The sequence below is a fragment of the Petromyzon marinus genome, chromosome 2 (assembly GCF_048934315.1).
Source record: "Petromyzon marinus isolate PM22_M1 ecotype Great Lakes invasive population chromosome 2, UKy_Petmar_22M1.pri1.0, whole genome shotgun sequence".
In the NCBI taxonomy this organism is placed as follows: Eukaryota; Metazoa; Chordata; class Hyperoartia; order Petromyzontiformes; family Petromyzontidae; genus Petromyzon; species Petromyzon marinus.
In genome coordinates, this window is record NC_133668.1 from 21,013,702 (window position 1) to 21,038,405 (window position 24,704).

Genomic DNA, 24,704 nt, shown 5'->3' on the forward strand with positions numbered 1-24,704 from the left:
GAGGCCGAGCTGTTTCAGGCGCTGTGCCGCGAGTTCGGAATCCAGAAGGACCGAACCAAGGCGTACCACCCCCAAGCGAACGGTATGGTGGAGCGGATGAACCAGACCCTAGCCGGGAAGCTCAAACGCATGGCGGCCGCATATCAGCAGGACTGGGACGAATACCTCCCCTACGCCCTGTTCACCTACACTACCACGGTACACACATCTACGGGACAGACCCCGTTCCTAATGATGTGTGGCCGTGAGGCTCGTCTACCCGCAGATCTGCTGTTCGGTGTCCCCCCGCTGCAACGGGAGGAGGGGAGCCGCCCCGTGGAACACCTGATGGAGACTCTGTGAGGGGCCCGGGGCCGGGACTACCCGCAAGGAGAGGCCGCACACCAGCGGCAAGAACAGGGCGCCCGACCCCGTATGTAGCCCCCCTTCTACTCGGCGGGCTCTAAGGTGTGGCTGCACACTCCTCGCGTCGGGGCCGGCCAGGTGGGGAAACTGACCACCTACTGGCGGGGACCTTGGACCGTGGGATGGCAGATCTCCCCCTGGACGGTGCTGATTCAGGGAGGAGAGAGGGGCCGGGAGATGGTGGTCAACGTCCGCTGATTAAAACCATGGAGGGCAGCTCCCGCGGGGGGGAACCCCGCCGTTCGAGTACCCCGAAATCCCGGGGTCCCCCCACCCCCCATACTCGGGGGCCTCGCACGGTATATGGGCCCCACGGGGCCCCGGACCCCGAGGGGTCACAGCCCGGGCCGGGGGGGACGGGGACGACGGCCCTTAAACCCTGCTGCCTCTGAGTTCGTCCCCCAGCCCGCAGGTTCCGAGGGCCAAGGAGAGCCGTTGGGAGTGTAGGAGGAGACTGCCGCCGGAACCCCCGGAGACGGAGCCACCACCCCCGAGGCCGGCCACGAGGGCCGGGCGAGTCCCGCGGACCCCACGGCACTACCTCGTGGGGGCAACCCAGGCGAGGTGCTCCAGTCAACCCGGGACGGGGACTGGCACCTCGGGGGGCTATGTGGTGCCACGGCAGCGAAGCCGCTCCGCCGAGGCCGGGCCCGCCGCTGTGATGCCGCAGCAGCAAAGCCGTTCTGCTGACCCAGTGGCCGAGACGCCGCCACCTCCGAGTGACGGGGCCGACGCTGCTCGTCTGTCACCAACCCCCACCTGAACACACGCATACCCTCCACATAGAGCCCCGAGGGGAGGTCACCTGGCAGGCAGGTTTTCACCCAGAAGCCCCTCATGGGACCAAGCTTCATGGTTTCCTGCGACCAGAGAATTGGGTGACCTACCCCGAGGCTAACGTGCACCGCGGCGCCGTTACCTGGGTTGTAATCACGTGGTCACGACGGGGGCTGCTGAGCCACCACGGATAGAAAACATCCACACTCAACACGGGTCAGCAGGCAGGTAGAGGGTTGGGCAGAGTAACGAGCGGCGGGGAAGACATGGGGCCCTCCTCTCCGTGTAGGACGTATGCGCTTGTTCAAAGGGGCAAAAAACGGACGTCGGAGAAAGCACTAATCCGATTATCAAAAGAGCGGAAAATCCGGGGCTCCTGATTGGACGAGAGGCCAGGGGATCAGCGGCGCATTGCCTTTGATATAAGGTCAATAAAAGGGGCGGACCAGGTAGTGAGGATCAGTGGTGTTCTTCAAGGGGTCAAGATCGGAGGAGTGATCGCGCCAGCCACTGGATCGTCCGTGAAACGAGTCCCAGCGCAGCCAGGCCCCGTTCCCCACGAAGACTACGTGCAGCATTGCCCTTCCACGGCTTCCTGCACAAACGGGAGTAGAGCCGCGAATACGTAAGAGAGAGGTGAGTTTGGGCTTAACAAGTTAGGGGAGAGTAAGTGGAGCGAGAGGCAAGATTGACTGAGTCCCAGACCACCGGGGGGATAGGCTATACCTGCTCTGCTGGCCCACACTGACACGCGTAGTTTAGTTTTTTATTCGCGGGGAATAAATTGTCAGTAGAGTATAAACCGTGTCGTGTGGTCTCTCTGTGTGTGTGTGCGAAGAGGAGGTTGGGGTGTCATGAGTCAGGTTGCCGGGGTGCACTGTATTTACACCCAACTGTTCGGTGGAGTGCCCTGTGTTCGCGCACCAGCGGGTATTCTACCCGTTTGGGTACGCTCGCCGCTACGTGAGACTCGTAGCTAACGTGTATGCGAGGTAGACGAACATCGCGTACGCAAGATTGACGGTGTAGCTCGTGGTTAGCGAGGGGGGCACGGGCGGCGCGCACGCGCGGTTCTTTACGCGGCCTTTAAATCGGCTCCGGGGTACCTCCTCCAGTCGGCTGTGCGCGCGCACGGGGGACGCCCCTGCCCTCTGACCCCCGAGTCCCGCGCGTGCAATTGGTGTGCGGCGCCGGGCAGGTAGCGACGTTGGATTTCTTGGTGCCTGGTTACGTTGAGTACACGTGTGTGGACTGACCCCGGTGGCTAAGCGCCAGCCGCGGACCATGCCTCGAGCAGCAACGGTGAGGGTAGGAGAGCAGGAGGGCAGTAACCCTCCCCCGAGTACGGGAGCGGAGAGCCTCGGATCTCAAGGGAGCGGGGAGACGGAGGGCAGCATCCCCGACAATGTTGTCAGAAGTGGGATTACAGCTTGTAATTTTCAAGACCTTTTGATGGTGCTACATTCATCACTTGAAGGCCTGTGGGGGCGTGATCACCGATTGATTCTGCAAGTCCCCTTGGAAACACTAGTCACTGCAGTAGCCTCTATTACAGCACAAGGAAAAAGACAAGGGTAATATGGGCAACTGGTGCATTTAATTTGCCCATCACAAACCATAAAAATAAAGGCAACAGTATATGGCAAAGCAATTCTAGGTGGATTCAATATATGTTTACCACAAGAAATGAGTATGTGGCCTTGGCATGGACAATGGAATGCCACAGCATTTCCAAACAAAATCACCGCATCTGCTTGCGATGCCATATTCGTGAATGGAATCTTACCATTTCAACATTTAAATATTTCCACCCAGATTATCTGCTAGACTAACAACGAACGCTCAGTGCTTTTAAAGCTATCATGTGTGGAATGCACATTCTAAGAAGTGTCGTATTTCATATTCCACACACAGCACAATGAATGCAAGCACAATACACGAAGAGACTTCTACTTCTCTTTGAACGTGGATGATTCAAAATGTAAAGACAGTATGTTGCCACATACGCTATAGACTCATTGTGCGAGTAAAAATGGCACGTACATATTTTCACATGACTGGCAGAGGTGTAATAATTATAATTCCACATTGCCAATGTAAAACATAAGTCACTCAATTCATTGAAAATACATGGCAATACGTACATCTGAACCAATACCAGTTGTTGTGCACTATGAATAATTTGTTGTGCACAATGGTAAACCAAGTCAGCGGTACTCTTCGCGTTGCTGGTGCGAATGCACTAGTGGCCACGGGAGGTAAAGAGAGGGGTGCTAGCTGTGAGTACGAAGGGACTGGTGGCAACGGGAATGATCGAGAAGGGAGCGTGGTCAGGTGACGGAAGAGGAGGGTAGAGTCTGCTGGTGGAGCGAGCTTCCAGAGTCAGCGAGAAGGTTCAGGAAGGGGGGCGTGGCCTCGGTCTTTACATAAGGGAGATGCGCGGGAGACTTGGGGCAGTTGCAGTGGGGTCTCCGCCTGTTCAAGTGAACGCGTCTTCAATAAAGAAACCATCTCAAGACAAGTATCAAGTCGTCTTTACACAAGCTTAAAACACACACACTAACCAACGAGCTAATGCTCATGTACAAGAATGATGACATCCATGTATAAACATTCAAAAATTTATTGTAAATAGTGCATGGATTTTGTCATTTTCACGAACACATGTAAAATGTCTTCAGATAAATGGATGGATGAACATAACACTTCATAGGCATGGCCATGATTAATCTATTGGCACTATTAAACACAGCTTAGAAAAACAACTCTTCCATTGTGCGTGTTATACATTTTCATTATTGAGCAGTCAATTGTACAACATGCTGTTACATAAACAGTTGCATCATCATTTAATCTATTCTGCATGCTATATTCTTTGGATCTTTTGGTAAAGTCATGTAGATGGTTTAAAGAAAATAACAAAAAACTCCTCATGATGACGATCGCTTATGTTGTGATCGAAAAGTCGTAGTTTTTTGTTATTTTTTTTTAAGCATCTACGTGACTTTACCGAAAGACCCAAAGAATATGAATTCCTGAAGTCACGAAAGCTTTAAGTCAACATTTATATTGCATGCTATCGCAATACTGAAACATATTCTTTGGGTCTTTCGGTAAAGCCATGTAGATAGAAAAATCATTTTTAAAAATAATAAAAATAATCACAATATCACGACGTTTCGATCGCAACACAAGCAATCGTCATCAAGTGAGAGCTGCTGAAGCAGGAAAAAAATATATAGCGGGAGCGCTGCTAAGGCAGGGAGTTATAAAGGTTTGAGATGGGTGTAGCCCAAGGGTCAGTGGACGGAGCTAGAGATTACATTTGCATGTACATGTAAGATAGGAGAAATCTTGATAAAAGAAGCTGTGGGGGTGGCCATTGTATTGTGAGAGATTAGTATGTCAATGTAAAAAATTTGCTTGTAAATGTAAGCTAGAGCTCGGAAAGAAACATAGCCACGGAGGTGGAAAAGGATGGCAAGCCCCTGTGGGGGTGGTCATTGTATTGTGAGAGATTAGCATGTCAATGTAAGAAATTTGCTTGTAAATGTAAGCTAGAGAGAGCTCAGAAAGGAACATCGCCACATCGAGGTAGAAATGGATGGCAAGCCGCCATTTACTAACAAAGCTAACGGTGGCTGTGTTCGTGAATGTAACTCAGAGAGTCGAAAATAACTGCTAACATAGGTAGGTAGGAAGGGAACAACACAGCAAGTTATGATCTAAACTGGTTTATAACGTCCTTCCAATGATTGCTGAGTTTGTACCCATCTTCTCGGTTGAAATTGTGTCTGTGTTTATATATCTGGATGGCTTCATGGACGAATCTTTGCTGATAGCCAGTGGGTTTGCAGAGTACCTTCGTCTTGGCAAAATCAATTTCGTGTGTGCCCACAGCATTACAATAATGATCAGCCACGGCTGAGGCATTGGCCATACCGTGTTTCAGATCTGCCTTATGTTCACGAACCCGGTCTAAGACATGTCGCTGAGTTTCCCCAATGTAACTGCTGCCGCAGACACAGTTAGTTTGAAGACACCAGGGTACTGCATGTCAAGGATCACATCCTTCACAGTTGGGATCAAATCACAAATTGTATGTACTGTGTTGAATCGTACCTGGATCTTGTGTTTGCTCATGATTTTGGAAATATTTTTGGTGACCCATGCTATGTATGGCAAGGTGATGGTTTTGATTGGGTCCTCAGATGGTTATTTCCCAAAGGTTGGGGTGATAGCTTTATGGATTGTGTAGTCTGAATATCCATTCATCTTGAGGGCTTGGTGTAGATGCTCCAGTTCACTGGCTAGGTGGTGATGGTTGTAAATACGAGCTCTATGATAGAGAGTTTTGATGAGGAATTCTTCTGGGATGGATGGTGGTGGGAGTCAGGTTTTAGGTAGGCATCCATATGGGTGGCTTTCCTGTAGACAGCATCCCATTGAGCCATCAGGTCTCTTTTCAATTAAAACATCCAAGAATGGTAACTTGCCATCCTTTTCCACCTCCATGGTGAATTTGATGACTGGGTGTATGGAATTGATGTGGTTGAATAATTGGCCCAGAGCTGGTAGGCCATGTGGCCAGATGATTAACATATCATCTACATATCTCTTCCACAAGGAAGAACATAGGGTGGATGCCTGGCATCGGTCTCAAATTTATCCATGAAAACATTGGCTACAACTGGAGATAAGGGAGAACCCATTGGGGTACCTTCAACTTGTTTGTAGAATGTTCCATTCCAGGTAAAGTAAGTGTTGATGAGGCAGTGTCTAACCAGGGCCGGTACATCAGCATTCAGTCCTTGTTGGACCAAATCTTCAATGATTGCAATGGTGTCAGGCACAGGGACTTTGGTAAACAAAGATACCACATCTAAACTGACAAGCAAATCACCTGGAGATAGTGAGATGTCCTTCATTGAACATATCAAGTGAGCTGAGTTAAGTACAGCTGAGGTGGTCTTACCAGTGAATGGTTGCAAGGTCTCAGACAGAAATCGGGCCAGTTTGTAGGTGGGCGAGATAATGGTGGAGACGATAGGACGGAGTGGTATACCTTCTTTATGGATTTTTGGTAAGCCATTAAAAAAACCTGTTTTATGAATAATATTGGTTGCAAAAGCCTACGTATCAAAATAGCATTTTGATATTTTATAGGAATGAGAGTAAAGCAATGTATTGCGAATGCACAAAGGGCGTTGACTCTGTTTTGTTAGTCTATGTTGAATATCTTGACTTAAAGCTTTCGTGACTGCAGGAATTCATATTCTTTGGGTCTTTTGATAAAGCCACGTAGATAGAAAAATAATAATACTGCAACATAATACAACATTGGGCATTGGTATTCTGTCTGACAATGAAATGGGACATTGCTGAGAAACCGAGAATGAAGAAAAATCAGCAGTATATACTGTGGCGTGTGTCTTGTCAAATTAAAATAAATTCTTAACGGCTGTGCACGATAACACACGGTCACGTGTTAGCAGAAAATGTTCGAATTTTATTTGTATTGAAAGCATGCTCCTATCAGCATTGCCATGCTAATGATACACTGGATTGTTACAATGCAAACAATAGTTTAGAATGAAAATATATTCTAGTGATTTTTGTTATTTTATTTTTTACCTACGTGACTTTACCCAATAGAACCAAAGAGAATGAAAATATAATTTATAATTATATACGTGCTTACATGGTAATGTTTTGTTACTCTTTTTAGGGGTGACATTAGCCATGACTAAAATCATACTGAAACGTAATAATGGAGACAAGGTCATTAGAAAAGCAAAAAACCGTACCAATGTCTGTTATATTCCATTCAAATGACAATTGCATCACATGAACCGATAAGTGTAGTCAGCCACACAGCCTACTGCTTTGAAAATGCCCTTGCATATCCGAATAAGAGCATGTTGTGCCAAAGCTCCACCCTGCCTGCCCAACCTTCAATGCTGAGAGGGTTTACCGGTGAAGTGTTATGCAGATAAACATGTGGTTCATGGAATTGGAAAGATATCCAATTTAAATTACATCCAATTAAGCCTTTTCTCTCCCAATAGCATTGCGGATCTAATTTTGTGAAGATAAGTCAAGTAATTTTAGTTCTTGTGTGGACAATCATTTCCACATATCTATATATATAAAATGGAAATTTGTGAAAATGTGTCTGTTCGAAATGTTTCGCATACTTCTCAAAATGCAACAAACTTTAAATTTGGCATGTGGGTAGTTTCCAGACTGTACACCATGCAAAAAGTATAAAAATAGACTTTTGTATTTTTTGAGGGGGGAGGGGCACAATAATGGATATATTTTGCATGGCAAGTGAGCTGTGACGTCACATCTGTAATGTTACCCGCATGCGGAAACGTTACGCAGTGTGTCTGCTGATGTCACGCATCCCCCCACCAACCCTCCGCGAGTAAAGTGCCATACAAATGTGTTGCAGGTCTAAGGCGTTCTTCGCGCAGCATTGGTTTATTATTTGAGTCGTTTACTGCCGTACGCATCCTGACAGTTGTGTGTGTGTCTGCAGCAAGCGCGTGTATGTGTACCTATGGACGCGCGCGCTTCTGTGTGTGTGGGGAGCGGTAGTGGTGGTTAGCGCGCTGCACTATGAACCCAGCAACCCGAGTTTGTTTTCCGCTCACGGCCACCACCAGTGACGATTATTTGAACCGGTCCCGGGCCTCCCCTAGGTCGACTCAGCCTCAAACGAATAAGTGGTGTGGTGTGTGAACATCACCACTGAGGAGACAAAGGCTGCCGGGCGTGGTGAATCCAAGTCCCGGGTGAAGCCGGGTAGTAAAGCTAGTCTATATATAAAAGCAAAATGTTGATATTTCACACATTCAACATTACATTGTGCCAACACCTGAAGGTACATTTGTAACAGGATTCAGCCTAGTTGGAATGATCCCAACAGATTTTCAGTTCTACTTCAAGTACATTCTGGCTTGACCTTCAATCCACATTTCCGTGAAAAAATAAATGTTGATTAAAGGTCATACTTTCTCAGTTTGAATATGCTTATTTTGCATAGATGCTTTCATAAAAATGCAGACTCGGCCATGTCTCAACAAGGTGAAATGTATAGTTGACAATTAGCCAGGCAGGTGGAATCTGGACAAGCCTGATATTTGAATGAGCAACGGAGAGATTGTATCTCAGTGCCAAGTGTTAACAGTCCTGCTATTTCATGTTAATACATAATGGATGCTCATTAACATCTCCACAGGCGAATGCCTGATCTGAAAGGCTGCCATTTGATACCAAGTAAATCAGAGTTTTGCATGAAGCAAACACCACAATTGTATTCATATAGCTGTTGTTGTCTTTGACGTTGCAATCAAGTCGAGTACTACTAGCCAAGCCAATAAATCCCTGTTTTGCTCCAAGAAAATCAAGAGAAGGTAGCTTCTTTTCCATCTAAATGGTAATTCAGCAAATAATCTCTGAGGGCCCATTTACCTTTAACACTTTTTCTCAAAGCAATTTATTATAAGCGCATTTGAAAACGCAAATGCTAAAGGAAACACTTTAAGTGTGGCACTCATTTCTGCGTTCAAGGTTGATTTTAAAAAAAGTATATACCCCCTTTTTCCCCCTCCCCCCTTAAATGGTAGGGCAGTTAGCCCGGATGCCCTTGTCCGTTCGCTAATTGCGAGGGTGCACTACGCCTGGGCCTGTTACACGTTCCTCCCTCCTTTTGATATTCCCACTGCATTCTGGGTTCTTAAAAGACCTTTTGAAATGTATGAATAAGTGGGAGGTGAAATTTTGATTTAAAGCTTTCGTGACTGCAGGGATTCATATTCTCAGTTCTTTCGGTAAAGTCACATACGTGACTTTACCGAAAGAACCAAGAATAAGTGGGAGGTGGTCAGGTTGCTCAGGGGTCATCGGAGCACTGAGCCAGAACCACTGATACCCTGGACTAGATCAGTAAAACATGTTGACAAACATTTCTCTGTAACAGGGCATGTGGAAAAGCCCCCCCCCCCCCCACTGTGTGGGTAAACAAAACAAATTCACTTGAAAGGGTGTCAGAAGTCTGATATATTCCACATGCTGCACTGATCTGGAGTGCTTAAGAGACATGATGTTGATAGCACAATTGCAATTTTGCACCACTAGAAAAATCGCAAAAATGTTAGTTTCCATCATGTGTGTACATCATTTGTATAATGCAACTACAAAATTTCCCTTTTTTAGGTAAAATTAATTGTTTAAATTGTATACTAATACTGCATTTTTACCTACTTGCACACCGTTTCAGTTCATAACAATATTACAACCATACATTGTACAAAAAAATAGATTTTGATCATGGTAATTTGTACACTACGATCATCATTTGTATGTACACAACTCGTTGTTCAGCTGGGTGCAGCTGTGGTTGGAGCAGTTAACAATCGGAAGGTTGTTGAGATAAGTCACTGCTGATGAGTCAACTCAGCCCATCATTCCCACGGTCTATAAACATTTATATCGCTTTGTGAGAAGTCCATGTCATCCTATGAAGATGTATGTCCTCGGCATGGGAATGTGTCCGAGCTGGCTCAGGGATGCCATCATAAATGAGTGCCGCCCTATTACAGTACGGCTTGATGAGTTAATTGAACTAAGACAATAGCTCAATGCCATGTAACAGCTGCATCCTGCATTATTCATCCTTTTGAGATGGAAGTGAAGATTTATCTCTTTCATGCGTGTTGAGCTATAATTAACTTCAGTAGACGCTGACACAATTTGTCGTAAGGAGCTTAGAATAATTCAAAAGTTATTTAACACCAACATTATAGGTAACAGAAAAATAAGCTCAGAATTCAGCTGCTAAATAAAACCCGATATTTCTATACACGATGTTTGGTCCATGAGGTAATGGTGTTCACTATAGATGATTGACCATTATTTTAAGTTATATTTATGAAAATAAATTACCAATCATACAACAGAATTTTGCCGCAGTGTTACAATTAAATTAATATTGCTTCAAAACAGATGGGTGTATTTGAGAATGCTGTAGTGTAGACTATATAACATGACATAATTGCGTCAAATTCACTGAGGAATCATCATAATGCAGGAGCCTCTTTAAAATTGCACTACTACTAAGCAGCCTTCTTGTTATATTGATGTTCATATAAAATTAAGATAATTTCAATCACCAATACGCATTTTTTGAAGGAAATGCAGACAAACTGCACTGTACATGGAGGATAATTCACTATAATGCAATGAGCAGTAAGACCCCTTTAAGTCCCATAAGCCTAAACCTATGAGACAGTTGCATTACGAAAACCCACAGGACGCAGGTATGTGATTTCTGCTTATACAATAAGCAATCATGGATTTGGAGGTCCAAAATCCTGTTATTGCAGCCTACCCAACACTGTAGCTCAGCACTACTGCCAAGGCTTACAAATTATTATCTAACTCATAAATAATAGAGGTGCCTTAAAGATTAAGGGGTAACTGTCAGAACACACAGCAATGATAGGTTGACATTGACAACTGCTACATAGCTGTATTGTCCCTTAATATGCATATTACCAACACAGCAGCATGTGTGGCTATTAGTTGTTGGGATGAGCCATTGAATAAAATGAATACATTCGCAATATCTGGATTAAATTGAAAATCTTATAATCATTTTTAATTATAATTATACACGAATGTAAAGGTGAGCTTTGACGCAAAATAATGAATGAGAGACAATATAAATGGGACAGGAAAAAGCAAGATAATCTAATCGTGTGACCCACCATCGAGACAGCACATAATAAAAAGATTTACTCGTTTTTCCAGAGCCAACAGCTGGACAGAAAGCAGGGCTGGGCAGCTGTGCGTGACTGCAAGCAAGCATTGGTACCAGATTTATAGGTCAGGCGTATCCACAGAATCCAAGAAAACTACATCAATTGACATATTCAACACATTCTTTGGGTCTTTCGGTAAAGCCACGTAGATTGAAAAAAAGAATACAAATATCACGACGTTTCGATCGCAACACAAGCAAACGTCATCAGGTGAAAAAATAGCGGGAGAGCTGCTGAGGCAGGGTATAATAAAGGTTTGAGATGGGTGTAACCCAAGGGTCATAAGCGAAGTGGGCTCGGCTAGTGATTAAATTTGCATGTCAATGTAAGATTGGGTAAATCGGAGAGCCACCTCCACGACGACGAAGCTGCGGAGGTGGCCATTGTATTGTGAGAGGTTAGCATGTCAATGGAAGATCGTAGAGCCACCGCCACATCGAAGAAAACGAGCAATGGTGTTAGTGAGACATTTAACCTGTTAATGTAAAGGCATTTAACCTGTTAATGTAACACCAAAGAGTCGAAAATAACTACGAACATCGGCAGGTAGGATGGAAACATCACAATCAAAACCATCACCTTGCCATACATAGCAGGGGTCACAAAAAAGATTTCCAAAATCATGAGCAAACACAAGATCCAGGTTCGATTCAACACAGGACATAAAATGTGCGATCTGATCCCATCTGTGAAAGATGTGATCCCTGACATGCAATACCCCGACCTCTACAAACTAAGCTGTGTCTGCGGCAGTAGTTCCATATCTCGGACAGTGTGCGTGAACATAAGGAAGATCTGAAACACGGTAGGACCAATACCTCAGCCGTGGCTGATCATTGTTTTAACGCTGTGGGCACACACAAAATTTATTTTTCCACGACAAAGGTACTCTGCAAACCCACTGGCTGTCAGCAAAGATTTGTTCATGAAGCCAGATATATATAAAAGGGAAATTTGTGAATGTGTGTCTGTTCAAAATGTTTAGCATACTTCCCGACATGCAACAAACTTGAAATTTGGCATGTTGGTTGCTTCCAGACTGTACACAATGCAAAAAGTATAAAAAATATACTTTTGTATTTTGGGGGGGCGCAATAATGCATATATTTATATATTTTGCTCGGCAAGTGAGCGGTGACGTCACATCTGTGATGTCACCCGCATGCGGCAGCATTATGCAGTGTGCATGCTGACGTCACGCATCCCCCCCCCCCACCCTCTTACTGGGCCGTGTATTAATCCAAGACAAGAATCCAAGTCTCGGGCGATGCCGAGTAGTCAAGCTAGTTCAGATATATAAGCAGATACAATTTAAACCGAGAAGATGGGTACAAACTGAGCAATCATTGGAAGGACGTTATTAACCATTTTAATTCATAATTGGCTGTGATGTTTCCATCCTACCTGCCAATGTTAGTAGTTATTTTCGACTCTCTGGTGTTACATTAACAGGTCAAATTTCTTTACATTAACAGGTTAAATGTCTCACTAACACAGCTACCGTTGCTCGTTTTCCTCGATGTGGCGGTGGCTCTACAATCTTACATTGACATGCTAACCTCTCACAATACAATGGCCACCTCCGCAGCTTCGTCGTCGTGGAGGTGGCTCTCCGATTTACCCGATCTTACATTGACATGCAAATTTCACCACTAGCCCCGCCCACTTCGCTTATGACCCTTGGGATACACCCATCTCAAACCTTTATAACACCTGCCTCAGCAGCTCTCCCGCTATTTTTTCACCTGATGATGATTACTTGTTTTGTGATCAAAACGTCGTGATATATATTTTTTATTATTTTTTCTATTTACGTGGCTTTACAGAAAGACCCAAAAAATATGAATTCCTGCAGTCACGAAAGCTTTAAGTCAAGATATTCAACACAGACTAACAAAACAGAGTCAACGCCCTTTGTGCATTCGCAATACATTGCTTTACTTTAATTCCTATAAAATATCAAAATGCTATTTTGATACGTAGGCTTTTGCAACCAATATTATTCATAATACAGGTTTTTGAGTAAAATCGCGTAAATATAAATGTGTTATTGACCCATCAACACCCGACAGGCAATTAGGAAGGTTTGTCACGTGAACAAAATGTACCAATTAGCTATTACTTCATCACACTGGTGTAATGGCAAGTAAATCCACAATATTTACAATTGAGTACGTTTCGCTGGTGATTACAACCAGGGGGGTTAACGACATTTATAATTATGCTATCTAACCAAAAAAAAATATTTACCGTGAGCAATAAGTGCACTTAATTTTACACACCAACATTTAGAGTGTATTGTAAATCAGAAATCTAACTTGTTAAAGAATAATACGTCAAGTCAAAGAGTTGCAATGCTCAAATTCAGATTTGTTGGTGCTCATCTCTCTCTCTATGGCTCTGAGCCAGCAGGATAAACTGTACATAAACGACAGGGGCCAGTCTATCCTAGAGTTGACTATTATTGACATCCCATCAATGAGTACTTAAATTATTAACATCAGACAATACCGGTGTGCCCTACCCATGGCCGTGACTGAACTCCTGAATTTCTGAATATAGGTCGAGCACGATATAAATAGCACCACCCAAATGGATAGCACTGTAACAAGACACAATGAAATAAAAACGGAGATAAATTATTAGGTAAATTATTATCAGAAGAGTTCATTCACAACCGTTTATCATAACCCAAATCTTTACGCAAACGATTATAATTATGCCATGCCTCTCATCTATCAAGGAATACAACACCTTCTGGCCTGCTCAGCAGGACACACACAAAGGTTTAATTTGAAACCCGAGCACTGATTAATGATGCTGTGGAACACACAAAGCAACCGAAATACACATCAACAGATGGGTGACTCATGCAATCCAGAGTGCATATAACCCATTGTTCTCACCACTAAAGACTGTCTGTCAAGGTGTCATGAATAGTGCTGCACTAATACTCCTTCATGAAAACCAATTATGTTAAAGAGAAACCCATCTCTTTAATTCTGGGAATCCTATGTTATTTGGGGTATAACAGCTGCCAATCGCCACTAAGTAGCGGTGACGTCACAAAGGCGCTTGAGCCAGGCCAGGTGCACTCCGAGGCCACGTGAAGTGTCGAAGGATCGCTGACAGGAGGTCACGGGACAGACCGAGGTGCTATGGGTTGACTGAGATGACGGGCAGATGCATAACCTGCGTCGCCTACAATGCCAACCTGCTGCAATTTAACCACCCAGCTTTCTGCTTATTATTGTGAGCATCGCTCCTCTGCTCTCCATTGTTGTTGGATGGCGACTGCCTCCAACCACCCAGTAGCATCCTTTACGAGCCTCCTCCATAGAAGTCAATCGTGACACCGCTGGTACCAGTGTTCAGCAAGTCCACTCCGCTCCACATTCTCCCGTACCGCATGAGTCTATTTCTTCTCCAGCCCGTGACGTGCCCGTTTAGCCCCCTCTATCTGGCCAAACAGAAGCTGCTTGGGCATGCGGTAGCTGGGAATGCGGGCCACATGACCCAGACAACACAGCCTTGCCAGCTGGAGGAGCTCATTGAATGCGTCCAGATTTTTCAAGGATTTGTGAGCTCCAAAGACAAAGATCCAACAGTATAGCCTTAACAGACTGTTGGGGCAAGTGCTGTTAGCGAGCACCTATGAAGGCCGGAACGATACATGAGGGGGTGGGTGGCCAACACCATGCCAGGTTGGCTATTTCCCTTGTGGAAATGTTTTTATTCATCGCACCAGGTACTCATGTGGTTGAGTCAACCTAGGGGAGGCCCAGGACTGGCTAAGATAATCGTAAATGGTGTTGGCCATGAGTGGGTAGTGAACTCGGGGCGCCGGGTTCGTAGAACAACACGCTAACCATGATGGGCTTAGGAGGAGGAATCCCTTGAGGTTGAAACTGCTGCGGGGCAGCAATTGGTATATCGAGAGTAACAATAAAACAACACAACTTCAAAAGGCAGCTGCTTCCTGGATACTCCACGACTCATTTATAAATCCACAGGCCTTCCATACTCCAAAGAAGCCAATGCATTCCAAACAAACTCCTCACCCTGCACAGCTGACAAATTCTTGTAACTTAAGTCAGCACAGCATTGAGCCATTCAGTGAACATGCCATTTCTGGTACACAATATACTTATTTATAGGGGCAATTTCATAAATAGTTGTCATTTGTATTAATCTTAAAGATAAATAAATGTTTTTTGCAGTAGAAATACACTCATATGTCCCAATAATACGAATGTGAGGTCCCCACAGGGGAATCATTTAAAATGTAACTGTTCCGCACACTCATTTTTTAATCTGACACAGATGCTCCATGCTACTGGCACACAATGGACATCTTTTGTCAATAATATTACAGGGCTTTTGAAGTTAACTTGGTGCAGACCAGACAACTTAATGAGCAACATCGACCACACAGCTGGAAGAATATAAACTTTAGATTAACCTGAGCAAAGTGAATTTTCGTGGGATATACCAACACAATTGGACAAAAAGCAGTGTGTTGCAACCAAGGAACAGAATGCATCCGAGAGGACAGTCTCCAAAGAGATGAAGTGATGAAATCAGTTAATGAGCAGGGACTAGGTGGAATATGAAATCCTGAGAAATTTAGGTGACAGCCTTTATCAAAAAGTCGCTTGAACATGGCTGATGACATCATGTTAAGTCGGCCAATGAAATGCTAATTTTTATGCTAATTCCTTTGTCAAGGCACCTTGTTTCCTCGCACACAGCTTAAAGGTCGCGGTCTGAGCGTGGCTGTGTTTCACTCCAGCGCTGTCCTCGAGACAGTCTGGTCCCTTCACCTGATGAAGGCCGCTTGTGTTGTGGCCAAAACGTCGTGATTTTTGTTGTTTTATTTTTTACCTACGTAACTTTACCGAATAGAACCAAAGAGTATGGATCCTTGCAGTCACACGAAAGCTTTAAATCTAGAAATGATGATTGCCTTCAATTAGCACAGTTGGCTACGTACGGCGTAAAAAAAGTACAACATGCAAACATATGCTCGTTGTACATCTCTAAACCCACCTTTGGAATTTCATAAGACTGACAAGAAAAACTACAAACGCGGCAATAATTGTGATGTGATTTGTTGCCCCAGACTATCCGGTCAAAGGGGTGAGAGCATCCACAGCATGTTGAACACTGAAGTACAATTCTGTGCAAGGAAGGCAAGAGAAAGGCCACTGAGGTACAGAAGCGAGCACTTGACACACAAATGAGCACGTCAGAACAAGAGGGAGACTATTCCACTGCTTTACATTCAAACTTTTAAATCAAGTAAAACAAAGGCAGCAGTGCACTGGTCAAGGGGGAAAGATGGTAAGAACAGGGAGATCATAAAAAAGCCACAAATAAAAATGGCACTTATCTCTGTTTAGTGGCAGAACTGAGAACACTAAGATTAAAAAGGCCATGAAAGGAATGTATAAAAAGCTCAGCGTTGAACGCAAAAGGTGTGCGTTTTATTTCAGGTGATAGTTTTACATTTTTGTCCTTTCCTGAAATAAATTAAATTACCCTCTTGCAAAAAAGTGCTTTGGTATAAGCTCACCAACTCCAAGAGCAACTCAAGTGTGGTACACTGTCAATATCAACAGAAATGCTTCTTTCCAAACTCCATAAAGGTCAAAGCATAAACTTGTTATGGCCTGCCATTGGAACAGACATAAACATACCATGAATAACTCTCAGTCCCCACAATGCTATATAACTCAGTGATTTACTCATAAGTATAATTACTCATGTGTATAATTACACTCTAAGAAAATCAAGTTAACCTCTACAAACGTAGTAATGCATATGTTGTACACGTAATTGTGAGTGATTGAGCAGTTAAGAAACCAAGTTGTTTAATTATTCAATCACTCTCTTCTAACTGTAATGTGAATTTTCATAAATCAAGGTGCGATTGCATTGTGTAACATTCCATTCTTGGTTATGCTCTTATATTCTGAATGTAGCATCACAACATGAACATAGCGTTTGCATACATTGAGAACGATTAATTATTTATAGTAAACTAGCATTTCTACCCGGCTTTGCCCGGGACTTGGATTCTTGCCTTGGATTAATTGAATATGCCCTTATATTTGAGTGGGAAAACCCTGAAAAAAATTGATGCTTGCAAGAAAGAAAAAATCCGAAACAAATCAATTTAACTAAATCGGATGTTTTTCACTTAAGGAAATTGAACCTTAAGCAAGGCAACTGGGGAAGGGAATGACGTGGCGAGCTGAAAATAGTCACGTTCCCTTTGAAATTCCAGACAGCGTTAAGCTGTGCAAATTTCATGACATCAGAGCTCAGCATTCGAGTTTTTGCTGCTTCACACAAACAGATGTATTTTCTGCTTTATATTGAAGAGCGAGCTGAAAATAGTCGCGTAGACTTAGAAAATCGAGACAGCTACGCCGCGCATTTGTGCGGGAAACACAGGCCTATGCGGAGGGTTGGTGGGGGGGATGCGTGACATCAACAGGCACACTGTGTAACGCTACCGCATGCGTGTGACATCACAGTTGTGACGTCACCGCTCACTTGCCGTGCAAAATATAACGATTATTGCGCCCCCCCCCCCAAAATACAAAAGTCTATTTTTTATACTTTTGCATTGTGTTCAGTCTGGAAGCTACCCACATGCCAAATTTCAAGTTTGTTGCATGTCAGGAAGTATGCTAAACATTTCGAACAGACACAAATTCGCAAATTTCCCTTTTATATATATAGATTGTATGCATGAGCATTGGAATAAATTTTGACTGATGCATAAACACATGTCTAAGTGTAAAGCTAATCGGACTGAGATACAGTGAGGGAAAAGAGTATTTGATCCCCTGCTGATTTTGTACGTTTGCCCACCGACAAAGAAAGGATTTGTCTATAATTTTAATGGTAGGTTTATTTGAACAGTGAGAGACAGAATAACAACAACAAAATCCAGAAAAACGCATGTCAAAAATGTTATAAATTGATTTGCATTTTAATGAGGGAAATAAGTATTTGACCCCTCTGCAAAACATGACTTAGTACTTGGTGGCAAAACCCTTGTTGGCAATCACAGAGGTCAGACGTTTCTTGTAGTTGGCCACCAGGTTTGCACACATCTCAGGAGGGATTTTGTCCCACTCCTCTTTGCAGATCTTCTCCAAGTCAAGGTTTCGAGGCTGACGTTTGGCAACTCGAACCTTCAGCTCCCTCCACAGATTTTCTATGGGATTAAGGTCTGGAGACTGGCTAGGCCACTCCAGGACCTTAATGTGCTTCTTCTTGAGCCACTCCTTTTTGTTGCCTTGGCCGTGTGTTTTGGGTCATTGTCATGCTGGAATACCCATCCACGACCAATTTTCAATGTCCTGGCTGAGGGAAGGAGGTTCTCACCCAAGATTTGACGGTACATGGCCCCTCCATCGTCCCTTTGATGCGGTGAAGTTGTCCTGTCCCCTTAGCAGAAAAACACCCCCAAAGCATGTTTACACCTCCATGTTTGACGGTGGGGATGGTGTTCTTGGGGTCATAGGCAGCATTCCTCCTCCTCCAAACACGGAGAGTTGAATTGATGCCAAACAGCTCCATTTTGGACTCATCTGACCACAACACTTTCACCCAGTTGTCCTCTGAATCATTCAGATGTTCATTGGCAAACTTCAGATGGGCATGTATATGTGCTTTCTTGAGCAGGGGGACCTTGAGGGCGCTGCAGGATTTCAGTCCTTCACGGTGTAGTGTGTTACCAATTGTTTTCTTGGTGACTATGGTCCCAGCTGCCTTGAGATCATTGACAAGATCCTCCCGTGTAGTTCTGGGCTGATTCCTCATCGTTCTCATGATCATTGCAACTCCACGAGGTGAGACCTTGCAAGGAGCCCCAGGACGAGGGAGATTGACAGTTCTTTTGTGTTTCTTCTATTTGCGAATAATCGCACCAACTGTTGTCACCTTCTCACCAAGCTGCTTGGCAATGGTCTTGTAGCCCATTCCAGGCTTGTGTAGGTCTATAATCTTGTCCCTGACATCATTGGAGAGCTCTTTGGTCTTGGCCATGGTGGAGAGTTTGGAATCTGATTGATTGATTGCTTCTGTGGACAGGTGTCTTTTATACAGGTAACAAGCTGAGATTCGGAGCACTCCCTTTAAGAGTATGCTCCTAATCTCGGCTCGTTACCTGTATAAAAGACACCTGGGAGCCAGAAACCTTTCTGATTAAGAGGGGGTCAAATACTTATTTCCCTTATTAAAATGCCAATCAATTTATAACATTGTTGACATGCGTTTTTATTTTTTTTGACATGCGTTCTTGTTATTCTGTCTCTCACTGTTCAAATAAACCTACCATTAAATTCTAGACTGATCATTTCTTTGCCAGTGGGCAAACATACAAAATCAGCAGAGGATCAAATACTTTTTTCCCTCACTGTATGTATTATGAATTAACCTTATTGCATCGTATTGCATCATCTGGTTTGTGAGCAATGAATTGCCTTTACATGCATTTTAAGGATTAAAATGCAAATTAATATTAGTCAGCAAGTATGCTATAAACTATAATTTGTATCCATACAAATGCAACAACACAAGAAATTCTGAAAAAAACACAGCATAGTAAAACATAATACCTGTATCCTGAGCCTGCACATTAATATGGGTAAGGAATCAACAGCACATGATGTTGGGAGGGAAGTGTGTTCCAGACTATGAGGGCAGCACATGAAAATGAGCAACCTCTCACTAAACTAAGATTGATTAGGGGCGGCGACAAAGTCTGATGGAAGTCTCAGCAACAACTTTGGTAAAGAAATGGTGGATGTGGCTGATGCAGAGCAGACCGAGCTCTGGGGTTTTGCATGGCTGAGAATACATGAAGAGAACAAGAGCTCAGGATGAACAACTTCAAGGATTTGCACAATGTGCATTGCGAGAGTTTAACAGGTGGACCTACCAATAAAGGTATTTACTTTTTGACATTTGACAAAAGGGCTGGACGTGATGCATGATATATTCATCCACTACATATAATGCAAAAATAAATAGAAAAATGGACTTCAAGTGCAGAACGTTTTACCAGTAATACTGATCTAAGTCAGCATGGAACATTTGGCTCAAAACACTGCTAGCTGAGGTCAATACTGGTAGGGCATTTTTAGTCGTCTGTCTTCTTGCTGTGGTTGTCCCACCTGATGACGATTGCTTGTGTTGCGATCGAAACGTCGTGATCTATTATTTTTCTACCTACGTGACTTTACCGAAAGAACCAAAGAGTATGGATTCCTGTGGTCACGAAAGCTTCAAATCAAGATTGAACTATATGCATATTATATACTCATTCATTAAACAAAATAAGCAACAGAAAATGTACAGCGTGTACAACATCTATTAGCTATACATGCCCCCTACAATGCAGCTAATGATAACCAAAAGGAAGGATGAAATTATATCTGGTCTAACAGCCTGGTAACATTTGCTTGACACGCAACACTAATCTGGATTTAGCACATTCTCCAGCACGTCAGATGACTGAAAACAGGCTAATGCAAGGACAGTGAACTAAATACATAAAAAAGCATTCTACTCATCAGGAATTATGAAATAAAATACACAATATGGACTGTAATAAGTATGAACATATAACTCATGACTTATTTCCTACCAAGCTTCAGACCTGAAACATTTGCAATGGAGGTGGTGTGTCTTCATAGAAATGGTAATATTTTTATGGGTGTCTCGGAAGCACTGTTATAGCCATAAGAGCGATGGTCTGCATATTTTGCTTGCCATGTTTAAGCAACATTCAATTATTGTGGCTCTGGCGAAGCAATCATTCAATTTTGACAAGGAAATATAAGGGCAATGCATTTGTTTCTAAAAGGTATATTCAACTTCAGGAATGTGACATTTGCAATTTTTGCACATTTGTAACACATTACTGTATATAAAATATATTATTTTTTCATATATTGCTTGCCTGGACCAAACGGCCAGTTAAGACTGATTTACAACAATACTGTGAGGTTTTAGATCGTGATTTTCCGTTCAGTTGTTTGTCTTTGCTTGCACGTGGAAAATTGTGCAATGCAATCGGTCAAGAGTTTATGTGCAGAAGATCCAATAATAAGACACTAGGGGTTGTTCGGGGGTGCCTGCGGCGCTCACTCAACCATTTATGGCCTTCGGCCAGGAAAGTCACGAAAAAAATTGCACACGAACTACGCATTCACGCAAACACCCGATGCTCCGTTTTGAAGTTTTAAAATGAAACATCTTTGAATTGAATTTTGATTTAAAGCTTTCGTGACTGCAGGGATTCATATTCTTGGTTCTTTCGGTAAAGTCACGTAGAAGGGAAATAATAAAAATATTAAACAATAAAATTATCACGACGTTTCAACTGCAATGCAAGCAATCATCATCAAGACAATTGTCTTGTGGTTTTCACACCTGATGATGATTGCTTGTGTTGCAGTCGAAACGTCGTGAGAATTTTGTTTTATATTTTGTTATTTTATTGTTTCCCTTTTACGTGACTTTACCGAAAGAACCAAGAATATCTTTGAATTGTATTATGTTTTTGAATTAGATAACTCTTCATTAAAAGTTAATATAATTTTACATCTGGAAGACTTAATTGAAAACGACATTTCGTGTGAATTTTCTCTCGTTATGTAGGGGGGTTCGGTTCGATGCGAACTTTTACCTGTTTGGTATTGCGGGATCAAGATAAGGCGACATAGAGCTGGCCGTGCGAGAAGAACGCCGTCTGCAGATCTATTCCAACGTAATCGAACGTCTGTCCCTGCGTCTCCATCGTTCATGCAGGGGGCGTGTAGCTTTGCAGCGCCCCTTTCATAAAAACGATGGAAAGTGCAGCGTTCATCACAGGTAAAGTTACGCGCAAATATAAGAGTACTAGGGGTTAAATTTTGATTTAAAGCTTTCGTGACTGCAGTAATTCATATTCTTAGTTCTTTCGGTAAAGTCACGTTGAAGAACTAAGAATATAGTACTAGGGGTTGTTTGGGGGCGCCCATGGTGCCCCCTCACAACCATTTACGGCCTTCGGCCAGGAAAGTCACAAAAATTTTAACACGAACGACGCATTCATGCAAGCACCCGATGCTCCGTTTTGAAGTTTTAAAATGAAACATCTTAGAATTGTATTATGTTTTGAATTAGATAATTGTATTTCTTCGTTAAAAGCTCATATCATTTTACATCTGGAAGACTTAATTGAAAACGACATTTCGTGTGAATTTTCTCTCGTCGTTAAGTAGATGGCCTTGCTGGGGGTTCGGTTCGATGCGGACTTTCACCTGTTTGGGATTGCGGGATCGAGATAAGGCGACACGGAGCTGGCCGTGCGAGAAGACCGCCGTCTGCAGATCGATGCCAACGTAATCGAACGTCTGTCCCAGCGCCTAACGTCGTTCATGCAGGGGGCGCGTAGGTTTGCAGAGCCCCCTGCATGAAAACGATGGAAAGTGCAGCGTTCATCACAGATAGATAAAAGTTGCGCGATTATATAAGAGTATATTTTACCCAGGAACCACTCCAACTCATAAGCTTCAAGCAACTGTGTTGCAATCTACAAAATGAGCACAGTCGGGAAAATGCCTTGTATTCCTCAGCACAAGAATTGGGAGACAAACTATGTAGTCCTGAAAGCAAATGGATTATCCATGTGTCTCATGGTGATGCAGCTTGGAATTAAACCTCTGAGCCTTAACGGTGATGTTAAAAAGTCACCTGGAGGTCAGTTTCACTGTTTCTAGGTACAGGATCAGTATAGTCGTGTTACCACAATATAGGGCTATAGCTCGCTACATTATGCAATAATACATTTAATTTATTGGAACTTAAATACCTCATACATGTTGTGCAATAAATGTAGGCCTTTCGTAAATGAAACTGAATATGAAGGACATTTATTTTCAAAGATAATTATAAACCTCTCAATTATTTCAGCACTTAAAAATAAACATTTATATACATTCATTCTTTGAGCCAACTGAAGCTGAAATAATCAAATGCTAATTATCAAGGTAATTTAATCTACTTGAGTAACAACATCCTTGCAAGCGAACACGTTATGAATAACATGTCTGTAATGATGAGATATTTAAGTAATGAAGGCGTAACTGCTGCAGTGTGAACATCGGCCCTCGGCATAAGGTAACCAGGTAAGGTGATGATGGCCGGGCCACTCCAGTGTATACTGCGGTGACTTTTAAAGTTACCCAATGCGTTCACGATTGTATGGGGGACAACCGGCACACAAACACATAACATTAGAAGGTCGTGTGCCGACACAGCCAGTGTAAAAGCAGTGCCATTAATGTCCTGCCCTCGAAAACGTAACCTTTCCCTTCCACTCAGCAAGGGCGATATCCCGCCAATGTATTTAAGCAGCAATTACTGTGCATAGCTTTTGGGTTTTTTTTCCACTCAGAGTTGGAACGTTACACATCTTAAATGGGTTTTTTTTTGGTTAAAGCTATTCACAAGGGGGGAAGAGCGCACTCTGATGAAGTGTCACATAAATTGGGCATATTTTCAACGTGTATGCATCGTGAATTAATGCAAGTGAGGATGCATATTATTTCGACTTGTACGTGTGCATTTGTGATTGCAAAGTGCAGGTACAGTATCATCAGACCTCCTTTGCCAGTACCAAAATATAATAATAGGCTCAAAAGAAAGCCGTCCCTTGGTGTGGACCAATCAGTTTCAAGGACAATGCATCATATATTATCATAGTATGTTTTTTTGTTTGCATTTTGACTGCAGGTATTGTGGTTAATGCAGACACGAATCCTTGTATGAAGGTTTCAGTTTTGTTGCCAGAGAAAAAAAAACCCTATTATTATGCAGGTACAGTAGTTTGTAATGAGCGTACTGTACCGGTGCAGGCAGTAGCATCTCGGTGTGTGAACGAGTACTCATTGAATACTGTGCAGAATCAACTCTCTCGAAGGAGGGTGCAGGTGCAAGAGTGACTGTGGCACTACAGGTATAATTCGTATACGCTACGTGTATACACGTGCCAACATTTGACACTGCCCGTGTGTGCGCGAGCAACAGTGTCTGTATCGGTATCCCTGCGCTTGAAGCGCGTTTAAAGTGTCCATGTGCATCGGTGTGAATCAGTCCGTGTACGACACGTGTTGTCAGTGTCCCCGTGCCCGCAGTACACGTGTTGTCAGTGTCCCCGTGTCCGCAGTGCACGTGTTGTCAGTGTCCCCGTGTCCGCAGTGCACGTGTTGCTGGTGGCCCTGCGCCTGCAGTGCACGTGTTGCTGTATCAGCGTCTCCTACCCACGCTCGTGTCTCCTCGCCTCCCTCCCTCCCCTTGTTTGCTCCAAGATCTCCCCCTTCTCGTCTCCCCCCCGCCCGCCGCGCTCGGCTCCGCGCAGCAAACGACCTACACGAATCAACGAACCCTGTGAGCGCACACTCAACTCACCTCACCCAAAGGTAGCGAAGCAGCGGGCGGGAGGCGAGAGAGCGAGACGCGAAAGACACCGCCGACGCTAACGCGAGCGATCGCGCGCCGCCGCCCCCCCCTTGCCAGCAACGCGAGACGCGGGGGCCACGACCGCCGCTCGTCGGAGGCGACGAGGACCCGAACCGCCGGTCACGTGGCCCGCCCCCGGATCCCCCCGCCCCCGGATCCCCCGCC

At 43.9% G+C, this 24,704-nt stretch overlaps 1 protein-coding gene across 14 annotated transcripts in view; it reads right to left on the reverse strand.

The window, feature by feature from the left end:
- Positions 1 to 24,680, reverse strand: part of LOC116945156 (MAGUK p55 scaffold protein 7) — a 61,007-nt gene extending 36,327 nt beyond the window's left edge. For 12 of the 14 annotated variants that reach the window (XM_032959466.2, XM_032959408.2, XM_032959447.2 and 9 more), the window contains exon 1: positions 24,489 to 24,680. The gene's annotated coding sequence lies outside the window, so the exon portion shown is untranslated. The other 2 variants (XM_032959364.2, XM_076071365.1) reach the window with 2 other exon arrangements.
- Between the last annotated feature and the right edge of the window lie 24 nt (positions 24,681 to 24,704).